Genomic DNA, 16,881 nt, shown 5'->3' with positions numbered 1-16,881 from the left:
AACCACAGCTGAGCCACAGCCGCCATATTGAATAATTTTTGACATGTCATTTGAACATCCAATCAGAACAAAGTTATAATGCGCATGCGCCCGGATCGTAGGTTTTAACATATAAAAATTCACCCTCATATCGCGCGTAAAGAAGTATAACTTCAAAAAGATTATTATAATTTTTGGAAATAAATGAAATAACATTGAGTACATTATTAATTTTCAAGAAAATGGTGTCGGGATATGTTTGAAAGCGTAAAAGTGACTTCTACTGGCATAGCAACTATTTTAACATGGGCGTGGTTGAACCATAGACATAATAAAAAAGGCAGACCAAATGGGGTACTATCACTATTCGATATCCAAATTGAATGGTCAAATCAAAATTCGGTTGAACAAAAAACTAGACTCGGTTTTATAATAGCAGACTTTAAATTCTTTAAAATTTTCGTTAAAAAGGGTAAATGCGTGCCTACTTTGTAACTTTACATCCGTATTTTGAGTGAGGTTCTGGTCGTATAATTGTCTGAGATTTTTCTTAGTAGTGCGTTATTCTGCTTTTATTCTAAGTCTGCACATATTTCCTATCATCATCATCAATCAGCTAATCACGTCCATTGCTGGACATATACTTCCCTCAGTTCTTACCAGTGTTCTCTCTCTACACTGGGCCACTTTGTAGCTAGTTTACCGATACTCTTTTTACGTCGTCTTCTGAGCCTCCATTCTGATTCGTCTTGTTTACCGTCCAGCTTGTGCTCCATCTAAGTACCCTATAACCAGTTTCACTCAAGCGTCTTGACTCTTGATCCTGAACTCCTGATCTTTGTCTAGTTCTAGTTTGTTGGTTTGTTATGTGGTCTCTAAGACTCACGTATACAGAATTGCGCGTTGCATAGCTCGTTTTGTAACTCTTTATTTGCGGATTTTTACGTCAGTGTTAAAGTCTCTGCTCCATAAATTTGTACGTTCAAGGGTTTGTATATACATATGTATTAAGAGGCTGATAGGTCTAGAATTTTCTAATTTAGTAATATTTATCACATGTTTTGTGTGACGCCTCACAACCCGGCCTAATTCTTCTCGATATTTCTCCGCGTTACGAGTAAAGGCCAGATCTTCCACGCGTTTCGAGGCGACCGCTGCCAGAGTATTTAAGAACAGGAATCCGATCACAGGCCAGTCAGTCAATGAACGAGCCGCGACGCGTGATATAATTGTATTCGATCGGATTTAGTGAAATGTATTTATTAGTTATCGTAGTTATTATGTTTAGTTAATTAAATCATAAATTTGAGTTGTAAATAAATTAGATGTGTTAGTTGATGTTATTTGTAATTATTAAAATAAATAAGTGATGTAAATAAAATAATATAAGTAAGTCTTCCTTTATTTAAATTAAACTTAGTGCCTAAAGATATGAATAAATAAAATAGTAGAGTCAATCGCGTAACAAAATGGTGCAGAAGTGAGGATACTTGAAATAAATATCAACGTAAATTTTCGGTTTAAATAAAGTGTGGAACCTTTAAAAATAAATAAAATATAAATCGTAATAAATAAAGTGTGTGATCATGTCTACCTTGTGTAAGCTAAAAATTGCAGACCTGAGACTTGAATTGGAAGAAAGAGATCTGAGTTCTACTGGGAAAAAGGCTGATCTGGTCGAACGTCTAAAGAACGCTCTTCAGGAAGAGGGTCAAGATCCAGAAACCTATTTGTTTGAAGACAAGCATGCTGCTGTGATCTCGTCGATTTCGAAGGTTTCGACAGACATTACATCGTTAGAGAATAAAGTATCGACAGACATTACATCGTTAGAGAACAAAGTATCGACAGACATTACATCGTTAGAGAACAAAGTTTCTAGTGAAATCTTCCAAGTTTCGACAGACATAACATCGTTAGAGAAAAAGGTTTCTAGTGAAATTTCCCAAGTTTCCTCGGATGTTTTGAAAGTTTCGACAGACATTGCATCGTTAGAGAAGAAAGTTTCGGGTGATATTTCATCCCTTGAAAGCAAGATGACTGACAAGATCTCTAAAGTAACTTCGGATTTTGACGACAAGATATCGTCCATAAAATCTACTTTTGAAGAAAAGATCAAGGAAATAGAAAAGAAACTGGAGGAAACTGAAAAAGTGGTCAAAGTGGTGGAACCCATCTTAACAGATATTAAAGATGATGAAACCAAATACAAATTGGAGCCACAGTCGATAGTTGAAGGGAGTGTGAGTCTTGCTCGTGTTAAGGTGCCAAATTTCGACGGAAAGTCTTCCTGGAACAGTTATGTGAAACAGTTCGAAGCAGGTGCAAGAGCGAACGGATGGTCTGAAAAAGACAAAGCTGTAAACCTGGTTATTGCTCTTCGAGGAGAGGCTTTAGATGTACTTGAGACCATAGCAGTAGAGGAAACTAATGATTATGAACAACTTATGAAGAGACTAAACATGCGCTATGGGCAGGAACATTTGGAGTATGTCTATCAGGCGCGGCTTAAAAATCGACGCCAAAAGAAAGATGAAGCTCTTCAAGAATACGAGGTCGATATTTCCAGGTTAGTACGGTATGCATATCCGACAGCTCCCGAAGACATGATGGAAAAGTTGGCTGTTCAAACATTCATTGATGGCCTTCGTGATCATGAAATGCAAAGAGCACTGCGGTTAGCTCGTCACAAGACGCTGGTCGATGTCTTGTCTGCCGCCCTCGAATACGACTCAGCTACCCAGGCCTCTGGCGGGTACAGTAAAGTTAGGACCGTGAAAGAGGAAGAGGATGAAGACAAACTTGACCAGCTGGTAAATATGGTGAAAGGCTTTACATCGAAGAAAACGAAGACCATGAATTGCTGCAATTGTGGTGAAAAGGGGTACGCACGGAGTTTAAGGAAGAACGCAAATCAAGAAACTCACCAGCAGGAAATAAGAGAGCGCACAGACCTTAGGGGGGCAGCCTCGACTCAGAACTACTCTAAAGACCATCTCATACTAATAGCTTCTTTGAAATGTCGTGAAGATAGTGTATATGTAGATGGAGAAATAAATGGTAAAAAGTATACATTGTTGGTGGATACCGGAGCGACCAGGACCATTATACGACCGTCAGTTATAAACAGCCGTAAGAAACTCTTACCAACGAGGTTGCGACTGCGGACTGCCACAGGTGAAAATGCCAACACCCACGGAGAAATCCAGATACAATTAGGGATTGGAGCAGAAAAGTTCGTCCATACTGTCATAGTTGCAGACATCGAAGAAGATGTTATATTAGGAATGGACGTAATGAATTTGCATGGATTTCCATTGGATTTTAAGAACAGGGTAATCAAAGTTGGCAACGAGGAGGTATTTCTTCATCCACATGATGACAGCACTATGCTAGCAGCTATTAGAGAAGATACAGTTGTGCCTGCGAGGAGTGAAACGATCATCGTAGCGCGGCTACAGGGAATTGTAGAAGAAGGAACACCTGTTATGATGGAGCCATGGAACCACGACGAGGAGGTTGGCCGAGGAATCATAATTGGAAAGGAATTGGTTACTTCTGCTAACGAAATTCCCGTGAGATTGATTAATATCAATGACTACCCGGTGACCATCAAGAAGGAGACAAAAGTAGGAACTTGTGTACCCGTGACGTCCATAATCCGTCAGACGACAACATCAGATAATTCCAACGACAAGTTCGACCAAATGGTTGCAGTTGCAGGCCAGTCTCTAAACCAAGTAGAAAAAAGGAAATTAAGGGAATTTCTTCGGCAATATCGTGACATATTCGTACCGAAAGGAGGAAAGACAGGAAGAACGACAGTTGTCAAACATAAAATTAACACTGGTACCGCTAGGCCAATTCGTCAAACAGCTCGACGATTACCACAGGCGAAGAGAGAGGAAGCTGAAAGGATTGTTCAAGAAATGAAGAAAGACGGAGTGATAGAACCTTCTACGAGCCCATGGGTCTCTCCAGTGGTCCTAGTCAAGAAGAAAGATGGAACTACGAGGTTTTGTGTGGACTACCGTTTGTTGAACAATGTTACCAAGAAAGATAGTTATCCTCTGCCTCGGATCGACGACACGTTGGACACATTAGCTGGAAGTAAATTGTTTTCTACGTTGGACTTGAAGTCTGGATATTGGCAGGTAGAAATGGATCCAGTGGACAAGGAGAAGACGGCCTTCACGACAGGATCTGGATTATGGGAATTCAACGTTATGCCGTTTGGACTCTGTAATGCTCCTGCGACATTTGAGAGGCTTATGGAAAATGTGTTGAGAGGGTTATCTTGGAAAACGTGCCTGGTGTATTTAGACGACATAATCGTTTTGGGGGAGACGTTTGAAGACCACCTGAAGAATTTAGAAGACGTTTTTAATCGACTTAAAGCTGCCCAGTTAATGTTAAACCCCAAGAAATGACAGCTATTTCAAAGTAAAGTCAATTATCTGGGCCATATAGTCAGCAAAGAAGGAGTGGCCGTGGACAAAGGAAAAATCGATTCCATTAAGGAATGGCCGGAACCAACTGATAAACATCAAGTGAGAAGTTTTCTGGGACTATGTACTTACTACCGGAGATTCATTAAGAAGTTCGCAGATATCGCTAAGCCATTAACGCGACTTACAGAGGAAGCAAGGGATTATTGCTGGGATGGAGACTGCCGAACGGCCTTTGAAACTTTGAAGAGGCATTTAATTACAGCGCCAATATTAGGGTATCCACTGCCAGAAGGAGAGTTCATCTTAGATACGGACGCAAGTAATGTGGGAATTGGAGGAGTGCTGTCGCAGATCCAAGGAGGACAGGAACGAGTACTTGGATATTTTAGTAAAGTGCTTTCAAAACCTGAACGAAATTATTGCGTCACGAGAAGAGAACTTCTAGCAGTAGTCAAATCAGTGGAACACTTCTATCAATACCTCTACGGAAGGAAGTTTCTAATCCGAACCGACCATGCCGCCCTTAAATGGTTAATGCAGTTAAGGAATCCAGAGGGCCAGATAGCCAGATGGATTGAACGACTTCAAGAATATGATTTCAAGATCGAGCATCGGGCCGGAGTTAGCCACAGGAACGCTGATTCTCTATCTAGAAGACCGTGTCCAGCAGAATGTTCCCATTGTAACAAAACAGAGTCAAAGGAAGCAGCAGTACTAAGAACAACAGTGGTCAACGACGAGTGGACGCCTACCAAGATCAAGGAAGAACAAGGAAAAGATCCAGTTTTACAGAAGATTCGAAAATGGAAAGAAGAAAATCGTCGACCATCTTGGCAAGAAATATCAAGCCTAGGCTCAGTAGTTAAGACGTATTGGGCCCAGTGGGACTCATTTATCTTGGAAGACAGCTTGCTCAAACGAGTAATAGAAAATGATGATGGTTCAGTGAGGAGAACACAGTTGGTGATTCCAAAGAGCAGAATAGCCGGAGTACTTCGTCAGTTACACGACAGTCCATCAGGAGGGCATTTTGGTGTAAAGAAAACCCTTCAGAGAATTCGGGAACGATTTTATTGGATGAATAGTTCCGACGATGTGAAGGACTGGTGTAAGAAATGTACTACCTGTGCTACAAGTAACGGACCCTACCGGAAAAGAAAGGCTCCTATGAGACAGTACAATGTTGGAAGTCCGTTTGAAAGAATAGCTTTGGATATTGCCGGGCCATTTCCAGAAAGTGACAATGGATGCAAATACATGTTGGTGGTAATGGATTACTTCACGAAGTGGGTGGAGATCTTCGCAATTCCAGACCAGAAGGCCGCCACTATTGCAGATGTGTTAATCAAAGACTGCATCAGCCGATTTGGAGTACCTCTGGAGATCCATAGTGACCAAGGAAGGAACTTTGAGAGCGATCTATTTCAAGGAATCTGTGATAAACTAGGCATGAAGAAGACAAGAACCACGGCCTATCACCCGCAATCGGATGGAATGGTGGAGCGTATGAATAGGACAGTTGGCAAGTATTTGACAAAGATGGTGTCCAATCATCAACGAGACTGGGACCAGTACCTTCCGTTCTTCGCAATGGCCTATAGATCTGCTGTTAACGAATCAACTGGCCAAACACCAGCAAAAGTCCTATTTGGACGTGAGATGCGTCTACCCTGTGATCTAGAGTTTGGATGTCGACCTGGAGAAGATGTTGCTGGTGAGGATTACGTGAATGAATTACGAAGAAGAATGGACGATATACATGAGTTGGTCCGTTCTAATCTTCAGATCGCTAGCGACCGAATGAAGAAACGATACGATACCCAAGCTGAGAAGGGATGTTTCAAGGAGAACGACAAAGTCTGGCTTTATAATCCAAAGAAGCGAACAGGTTGTTCTCCCAAGTTGCAGCAGTTCTGGGAAGGTCCGTACCTCATTGTCAAGAAAATCAATGACGTTATCTACCGAATAAGCAAGATTCCTAGGGGAAAGCCGATGATAGTCCACCATAACCGGTTGGCGCCGTACGAGGGAGACCACGACGTAGATGAAGAAGTGGAAGTCAACCAAGTTCGAGAAATACCTGACCTTACCTTTGAAGAGTTCATGGGTGCCTACGGAGGTACCGGTAAAGCAAGACATGGTGTTACCACTGAAGAAAAGCGAGATCTTCTCTCACTTCCCGATGACTACTCGCTGGCCCATACCATCCCGGCCAGTATCAAAGACGCACGAGGGTTGGCATCCGCCTTCCGAAGGAAGTTTGGTCGAGTTGCAGAACTTCAATGCCAACTGCCAGCTCCTGGCAAAGCATTGAAACTCCAAGATGCATCACGTTACCTATTCTATCTGGTAACAAAAGACACTGTCCATGACCAACCTACCTACCAAGATGTATGGGATGCATTAATTCAATTGAGAGAGCACGTGTTGGAGTCCGACGTGCAAAAGTTAGCCATGCCAAAGTTAGAATGCCGCCAATTAGACTGGAGAGTTATCCGAAATATGGTAGAAGAAATTTTTAAAGACACCGAGGTCCAGGTGTTAGTCTGTTGCAATCCGCATAGTTACTGGTCGGAGAGAAGACCGTCCCCTGTCACTTTTATACAACTGGGAGTTGTAAAAGAGGGTCCAGTTGCAGATACCAGCATCCAGTTCCAGTCCCGACAAGGTTCCAGGAGGAACCATCTTTTAAGGAGGGGGCAGTGTGACGCCTCACAACCCGGCCTAATTCTTCTCGATATTTCTCCGCGTTACGAGTAAAGGCCAGATCTTCCACGGCGTTTCGAGGCGACCGCTGCCAGAGTATTTAAGAACAGGAATCCGATCACAGGCCAGTCAGTCAATGAACGAGCCGCGACGCGTGATATAATTGTATTCGATCGGATTTAGTGAAATGTATTTATTAGTTATCGTAGTTATTATGTTTAGTTAATTAAATCATAAATTTGAGTTGTAAATAAATTAGATGTGTTAGTTGATGTTATTTGTAATTATTAAAATAAATAATAAGTGATGTAAATAAAATAATATAAGTAAGTCTTCCTTTATTTAAATTAAACTTAGTGCCTAAAGATATGAATAAATAAAATAGTAGAGTCAATCGCGTAACATTTGTATAAGACTATCACATTGTTTCAGTCTTTTGGAATCGTACCCACATGTAAACATTTATATAGAATAGTTCGCTGACTGATTTTAATAGTATATTTCTCCTTTTATTTTTAGTGCCTCAATAACGAGTCCATCATCACCAAGCGGATAATTTCCTTTAAATCTGCTCTTATTTCTGACCCTGTATAATGGGTAAAAGTACTTCAGACCTCTGATTTATGAGAGTCCAAGTTATCTTGTGGTCTTTGACTCATATGGAGGTCTTTATAAAACTCTCTATTATTGAAGTTACACTTCCTGATTGGGAAAAATGTTGAGAGTGAATTTTTATAAAAGCGTCATCATGAAGTACGCGCATACTGACAGTATGAAGTTAGTTGCTAAATCTTTCAAGTTACGTATGTCTCAATGCAAATAAAGCGTGAAAAAAATATATTGGTGTTTTTAGTAAATATATTTATTATAATTTTTGTGTCTTTAGATTTGTCTTCGTTGGGAATAGGATAATTAGTATTAAATATGATGAAAAGAAAATTAAAGATTTGTGTAAAAAAGCTAACCGTTTTTTAGATTTTCTATGATGCATCAAGGGAAAAGTAATTGCGGGGAGGCTACAGTTACAGTTCATAAAAAATTATGTAGGTATTCGCGATATTTTTAAGTTTTGGTATTATTTTAAGTATTTTAGTTTAATATTTAAATAAAAATATAATTTAACTGTTCGAAATATATTTATTTCGTTAAACTCATAATAATAGAAGCATAACTTCTTACGTGCGTACAAAGTACATACTCTTTTTTTATTTTCAGAATGTTCCGTTTGTCTGTTGTTGCTTTTCCGTCTTTATCTCTCAGCTTGTATATTTCTTTTTTACTTTGTGCGAGTTCTCTTTTCAGTATACTTAAACCTTAGTTCTCTTCTATACAATAGTATTATATCTTCTCAGATCTTTAATAATATCTGCTGAAATTGTTTTATTTAGTTTTATATATTCTCTTTTGTTTCCCTTTTCTTTCTCGCTTAGGTTTCATCGCATTTCCAATAAAGTTTTTGTATCTTTGCTAATCTTTTCACTTCTGATGCCATTTTTCTTGCAACATTTGAGTTGTGCATTTCTAACCGAGTCTGTTATTAATTTATTGTAATCATCGATACTTGGAGGTTTGCGAGTATTAGTATTATTCTGTAAAGTTTCGTCTACAGTCTACATTTTGCAACGCTATGCATTTGCAACTGTTTATCATATTTTCTGTCTTTTTGTGGGTTTATCGTTACTCTCGCTCTTATCCGGTAATACTATATTATTTATCTATGGCTCTTATCGTGATTCGATAGTAAGCTTTGTTTTTAAACCAAGAGGAGTAAACTAAAAAGACAGATTCACACCCAATAAAGTCACTAGAAATATCACCAAATGCATCTTCTTTTTTGGTCGATCATGTCGGCCTTGGACGGTAATCCATAAATATTATATTATACTAGTACACGTCGCTAGAGTTCTAAAAACAACTGTTTTTTATATAAAAGCAGACTAAAAATTAAAGGAATAACGCATAAAACACAAAAAATCGCCGATATAACTTAATTAACCTATGAAATGCCAGTACTGTGAAAATTTCATAAATATTAGTGTAAAAATTTGATAACAGTGGAGTAAACTTGCCTGAGGTTGGACCAATTACAAACAAGCATTACGGCGTGGTAAAATTTGCATTGCTTCTCTTGGTTTAAAAACGGACCATAGCAGCCTCCGTTTATTTTAGATTCTTTAGAACGTACCTTTCCATATGATATAGTCGGTTCGCTAAACTCAGACACATCTGTCTAGTGATTTTAGTAGGTAATTTTTTTGCTTTTGGCCAATTTTGCCAAAATTACTAACTCTTTAGTAATTATTAATCATTTAGTAATTATTTTTTTGTCAATTTTACTAAACATTGGCAAAATTACTTACTAAAATCACTAGCCAGTTGTGTCCGAGTTTAGCGAACCGACTATATACAATCTGATGATTTATAATAAGAATGAAACTTGTAAGATTGTTTAGGGCACTCTCTGAACAAACTGAAATATAATATACGCTCTTGTTTTCATTTCATGACGACGTTCCTTTTTTTATTAATAATTAGTACAAAAATTTAGAACAACGGAGATGGAGATGAATGAGTTAATCTTATCAATATTTAGAATTATGGCACAAACCCAGATTAAAGAACATGAACAAGCAGATTTACACAACCTCGTAATAAGTTAATGTGAAGAAAAAGAGAACCAAAACGCTAAACTTTTCAATAACTATTTTTATTACTTGGCGAGAATAAAATAAAACAATAGTGAATAAAATGTGAAATATAAAACAATAAAATGTAAAAATGTGATTTTTTGAAAACGTTTTGTGTTATATTTCCATATTTCACCTCCATGTACTAAGACTGATTTCATATTATTTGTCTGGAAAAGGCACAGTTTCGTTTTTTTACTAATACATACTAAACTTGTCGAGTATTAGTAAAAATACACAAATATATAAAATTTGAACAATGCTAGATTTATTGCCTCACCTATTTTTATAACCGAGTTACAGGGTGTTTTATCGACTTTACCCATTTCTTTCTAATGAAAGAATTAATAACAAGAAAAATCCAGGTCTGGACTAAAAAAATATAAATTTATTGTGAATTATATTGAAATATAATTCACAATGTTTATTGAAATTTTCAAAATCCGTTTTACATATTTGAAAAGAGCACAAAAAACTAAAGCTTATTGGTTCCACTTCAATTTTTTGGCCAGACAATTTAATGACTTTAATTTTAAAAGTTTATTGAAATTTTTAAGAACTCTGGAATTAAAACTTTTTAAAATAGAAACTTTTAGTAATAAATAATTATTAAAGTTAATGAACAAATACTCATTTTAAAAATAATCAATAGTTATTAACTACATTAAAACAACCCATTTACTAATCACATATAAAGTACCTAATAGTGACCTTGAAACAACACCCTGTATATTGAAATTTTCAAACCCCGTTTGAACATTTGAAAAGAGCATAAAAAACTAAGTTTAATGGCTCGCATAAATTTTTTACGCAGACAATAATTTATATTTCAATAAAATTTCTGTCTGGCCAAAAAATTGAAGCAAACCATTAGGTAAATTTAGTTTTTGTGTTCTTTTCAATTATGCAAACGAATATTAAAAATTTCAAGAATACAGGGTGTTGTCTCAAGGTTACAATGAATTTATAATTTTTATTTATTCCGGACCTGGATTTTGGTTCTAAATGAGATATATGTGTACCAAATATCAAAAAAATATACAGCGTAGTTCTAAAGTTATGAATCCAGAAAAAAATGGGCAAAATCGATAAAACACCCTATAATAATCGGTTATAAAAACGATGAGAATGTAGTATATGTATTTAGAACCGCCTCAATGGTTCACTATCCACTATTCAAGTATATTCGTTTCCCAGTGAAACACCCTGTATAACTCGCCCACTTTATCGCTGTTCACCAACTTATAGCCCGTATGAACGACACCGATTTAACGTAGCGATGCGACTGTGCAATTCGTTGCTGTTGATTTATCGAACGTGTGGACGCAAATCGCTACGTTAAATCATTGTCGTGTATACGGGCTATTAACATGGAGTAGATCGAATAGGATGTATATGTTACAGTTCAAGTTGATTATCCAGTTGGAGTTGACTTTTCCTAGTTCGAGTCGACTCAAACGGCTGGTTTTATTAAAAGTTGATTATAAAATAAAATGAAGATTTTTATTCAACATTTACTAGTAAAAGTAGACTCCAACTAGTTAAAGTATACTCTTCCCATGCCATTTAGTAAAAGTTGATTCACACAAACAACCGATTCTAGAAATTAAATGTTACTGTATATTATGTTCAAATCGTGATATTTATAGTCCAGGTTGTATCGTCGCCCCCGTTACACAAACTTACTCAAAAAGAGGTCCTTATAACGAATCCACAGGGTGTCAGGTGATACCGTAATCGAAAAATTGTTTAAACAATATTTTTAAACAAATTCACAAAAAAAAATTCACTTCGGACATTTTTTTTACATCATTTGGGTCATTCGGAGCAAAAGAGGTCTTTTGTGATTTTTCTGTAAAATTTATTGTTCTCGAGTTATACGAGATTTAAAATTTGAAAAATGCGAAAATGACCATTTTCAAGGCTTAATAACTCAGTTAAAATTATTATTATGAAAGTCACCAAATCAAATTTTAACAACCCCCCTACAAGGTACTGAAGAAATATTTGTCATTATTTTATTACTAAGCTGTTATTTTTAATTATTAACAATGAGCGCTAGGAGCGTATTGAGGCGGCTGTCGAATGTGAGTGCGACTGAGATGCACCATTGGACGGTCGGAATGGAGGATCTTACTGCACTCACATTGACGTCCGCCTCAATACGCTTTTAGCGCTCATTGTTGATAATTAAAAATAACAGCTTAGTAATAAAATAATGACAAAAATTTCTTCAGGATCTTGTAGGGGGGCTTTAAACTTTGATTAGGTGACTTTCTGACTTTCATAATAATAGCTTTTAATCGAGTTATTAGGCCTTAAAAATGGTCATTTCGCATTTTTCAAATTTTAAATCGCGTATAACTCGAAAACTATCAATTTTAGAGAAAAATCACAAGAGACCTTTTTTGCTCCGAATGACCAAAATAATCTAAAAAAATTTGTCTGGAGTGAAATACTTAGTTATTTATAAAACAGTTCGTGAAGTATGCTTTTTGCGTACGCACGCGATGTTTATAGGCTATTGATTATATTCAAAATAAGATAGCTAATAGGAACTACAACGTTAACGGGGTTTTATTATTTGATATGGTCAATGGACATCTATATATGAAAAAACCGCGGAGTGCTACCATTTAAAGGGGTGCGTTTTTGAGAAATGGGTGAATTAGTCCCTGGGCACAGGTTACATTAGGGTGAGTTCTATGCATTTTTGGTACAAATACGTCTACATAAAAATTGTTCCTTGTTAAATTTTCTATCTAAATATAACTTTTTAAAGTCAAAGATACTTTTTTTTACAAAAATATATTCAAAAGAAAAAGCACAAAGAAACCCAAAAGAAAGAAATTTTGTTTTTTGTCCCATAACTTTTGTCCACGGGGATATAGGTATAGACATTGCTTCACAGAAAAAAAACTTACATATTTTCTCTTTAAAATGATGTTTGGTATAGGCCATTAGGATTTACAGTTTTCGAAATATGATCTTTCAAAGTTCGCCACTCACAGCAATTTTGAGCAATTTTCCTTGTTATTTCGCAAATATTGTTCTGTAACTTTTTTCTACGTAACTTTAGGTATATGCAATGGTACACGTAATAGGAATAGAAATCAATTACCTTTAAAATGGTCTACTGTATAACGTTGTACGACTTTTTTTAAAGAGATTATAGTTTTTCACGGTTTTATACTTTTAACGATTTTTTTATAATATAATATAAACATAAAATAAAATTATTATGTAATATCTTATATATTATATAATACCTAATATAAGAAAAATATTATTTTTTACATTTTTTACGATTATTTTTGAAATTTCTCATTATAACTTTTTTTTTCTTGTACATGAATAATGAATATACATACTATCTATATATTGCGCAACAAAGAGGGCTTATTTTCTGTTCTTTAAAATGGTGTATCATCTATATTTAAATACATAATGGAAACGGAGCTATTCTTTGATCTTTTTTACCTGTATTATTTAAAATTATTTCTTTTACAAAAATTACATAAACATTAGTCTTAAAAAACATCACTTCAGTTAAAATTATTTAAACGTTGACATTTAAAAAATTTTCAAAATCAAAGTCCATCTCTTCGTTAGCATTAGCTTCAATATCTTCCTCTGACACCTCAGTTATCTTAGAGTTCCCACAATTAGTACCCATGCACATGCACCCTTTGCATAATATTGAACATCTAATTCCTATCTTCCTACAACCGCAGTTTTTTGTACATCCTTTGGTACATTTACATGCTATTTTTTCAAGCAAAGCTTGTGGTGCAGGAGCTTTGACAGTAAATATTGGAATTAATCCATATTTTGAAGTTTGCCCGGCCGAGTCAAGTGGATCCAAAGTATTACCTATAAAAATAAGATTCAATCACAACACACAATCACATAAAAAAAGTTATAATGAGGAATTTAAAAAATAATCCTAAAATCAAAAATCGTTGCAAGTACTTATTACAATTTGAAAAAGCATATCTTATTCAAAAATAACCCTAGAATTTTTTATAATACACCATTTTAAAGTAAACAGAATAAGCTTTCTTTTTTATTATATAATATATACCATATAGAAAAAAAGTTATAATGGGAAATTTAAAAAATAATCGTAAAAAATATAAAAACTCTTTAAAAGTATAAAGTCTTGAAAAAGATAACCTCTTTAAAAGAAGTCGTACAACATTATACAGTAGACCATTTTAAAGGTAAATGATTTCTATTCCTCTTACATGTACCACTGCATATACCTAAAGTTACGTAGAAAAAAGTTACAGAACAATATTTGCGAAATAACAAGGAAAATTGCCCAAAATTGCTGTGAGTGGCGAACTTTGAAAAATCATATTTCGAAAACTGTAAATCCTAATGACCTTTACTAAACATCATTTTAAAGAGAAAATATGTAAGTTTTTTTTCTGTGAAGCAATGTCTATACCTATATCCTCGAGGACAAAAGTTATGGGACAAAAAACAAAATTTCTTTCTTTTGGGTTTCTTTGTGCTTTTTCTTTTGAATATATTTTTGTAAAAAAAATATCTTTGACTTTAAAAAGTTATATTTAGATAGGAAATTTAACCAGAAACAATTTTTATGTAGACGTGTTTGTACCAAAAGTGCATAGAACTCACCCTAATGTAACCTGTGCCCAGGGACTAATTCACCCATTTCTCAAAAACGCACCCCTTTAAATGGTAGCACTCCGCGGTTTTTCATATATATTCATTGACCATATGAAATAATAAAACCCCGTTAACGTTGTAGTTCCTTTCTATAGTACATAATCAATAGCCTATTAGAGCACGAGCGGGCCGAGTGCTATACATCGTCTAAGTGCGCAAAAAGTACTTCACGCACAGTTTCATACAATATTTTATTTCCCAAAAATCAAATAAAAAAACTGCAACTCTTCGTCACTGGAATACATTCCTATTTTACAATTTTTTAGAATTTGATATTTAAAAATTCAAACTTCTGTCAAACCACAAAACTGTCAAAACTTTTTTTGTAATTTATTGCTCACATGTCATCACCATGACAAGGCGAAAGTTAAGGATATTTGATTATATGAAAGTGTGCTAAAAAACAGTGCGAAAAAGTAAATCCCATTTAAAATACATTATTACTTCAGGCACACTTTAAACCCTTCATGTACTGCTATCTATATTTACAATTTTCACACAATAAAAACATACATAATATGAGGTAGAGTAGATAAGAATTATTTTTATGAATTTGGTTAACAAAAATTGGTTAAACAATTTTTCGACCTGACACTGTGTATTTGTTATAAGGATTTATTTGTTTGAGTAAGTTTGTGCAAAAAAATCCAATCAGAATAATTAACCTAACGGGGGCGACGTTACAGGCTGGACTAATAAGTAGTTGAAACGGTCAAAACAAAGATGCACACTCATCAAAAATGCACGTGAGATTATACTCGTATAAATAATTGTATAATCTACTTTTGCTAACAAGGGTTAGGAAGAGTCAACTTTAACTATTAAAAAGTTGATTTAAATTTTTCAAATCAACTTTTACTGCTCGTTTCAGTTGAAGTTGACTCGAACTAGGAAAAGTCAACTCTAACTGAGAACCAACTTGAACTGTAACATACAAAAAATTTAAGTAAAATCCGTTATAAAAGATATATAACTTATTAATATTTCCTAAAAAGGGCTATATCACATATTATGTAATAACTAGTTTTCGATCTGATTACAGATCATCATCAGTGCTGACAAGAGATGCTCACATGCAACTCGAGTTGCCATCGACCGTTCAAAATGTGAGTTAGCAGAACCTTTGAACTCAAGTGAGGGTCAAATGGTGCCCGGCGCCCAATCATGTGATATTTAAAACATCCATGTTATTTATAACAATTCTAGTCAATGTTTCCATGACTGTATAATTTTAAAGGGTTTCTACCCAAATATTTTCAATTTTGGTGGCTTAGCATGTGTGCATCCTGTTCAGCACTGATGATGATCTGTAATCAGATCGAAAACTAGTTCTGCATATGTAATGTAGCCCTTTTTAGGGAATTTTAATAATTTATATACCTTTTACAAAGGATTCTACTTTTTCTTGTGATATATGGTATACAGCCAGCTACAGGAAAACATTTTTCCTTGTGGGTTAGTATTATTATGATCTGCTTTACGCTTGTTATCTGATTGAGCTGACTTTTATTAATTGAATTAATTAATTAAATACTTTAATTGTTAATGATAAAGCAAATCAAAATTTAATAAAATTTTCCAGTAAATAAAAATTTTCAGGGCTAATTTATCATATGAATTACCGTTATATTGTGGCTTCTAGTATTTCTCGGTTGCTTATAGGTACTTTATACAGGAAAAACAAGTAAAATAAATATAATCAACACACAACATATTATAAACTTTTAAATAATATTTATTTATTATACCATAAAACACATAAAAAAATCAAATTTTCGCTAACCTGTATCATGTGCAAAATTTCTTATTTAATCATAAAAAGAACCTTTAACTTTATTATCTCCTTTGTGGATAAAATTTATTTAATTGAATCTGAAAATTGCTCTATTATAATAATTATTATTATTTAAAAAAAATAAATATTAATTTTGTATAAATTTTCTGATGCTAATTTTTTGAAGTTACTTAAGAAATTTTACCTTAAGTTTACCTTAAGAAATGGAGACTACAGCCAAGTACTACAAAAACTGAAGTATCAGCTTTTCATCTAAACAACAAGTTGGCAAACAGAGAATTGCGAGTGTATTTTAATAACAAGCTGTTAAAACACAATAAATACCCGAAATACCTTGGGGTTACTCTAGACAGAACGCTCACATTCAGAGAACAGCTGACGAAAACAGCAGCAAAATTGAAAACACGCAACAATATAATACAGAAACTCTGCGGCACTACATGGGGGTCCACAGCATCAACATTAAGATCCTCTGCTCTTGGCCTGATATATCCGGTGGCAGAATACTGTGCTCCAGTGTGGCTAAATAGCAGGCATACCCACCTGGTCGACACCCAACTAAACC

Source organism: Diabrotica virgifera, chromosome 2, assembly GCF_917563875.1.
Source record: "Diabrotica virgifera virgifera chromosome 2, PGI_DIABVI_V3a".
NCBI classification, from domain to species: domain Eukaryota; kingdom Metazoa; phylum Arthropoda; class Insecta; order Coleoptera; family Chrysomelidae; genus Diabrotica; species Diabrotica virgifera.
Note: the sequence above shows the minus strand (reverse complement) of the source record.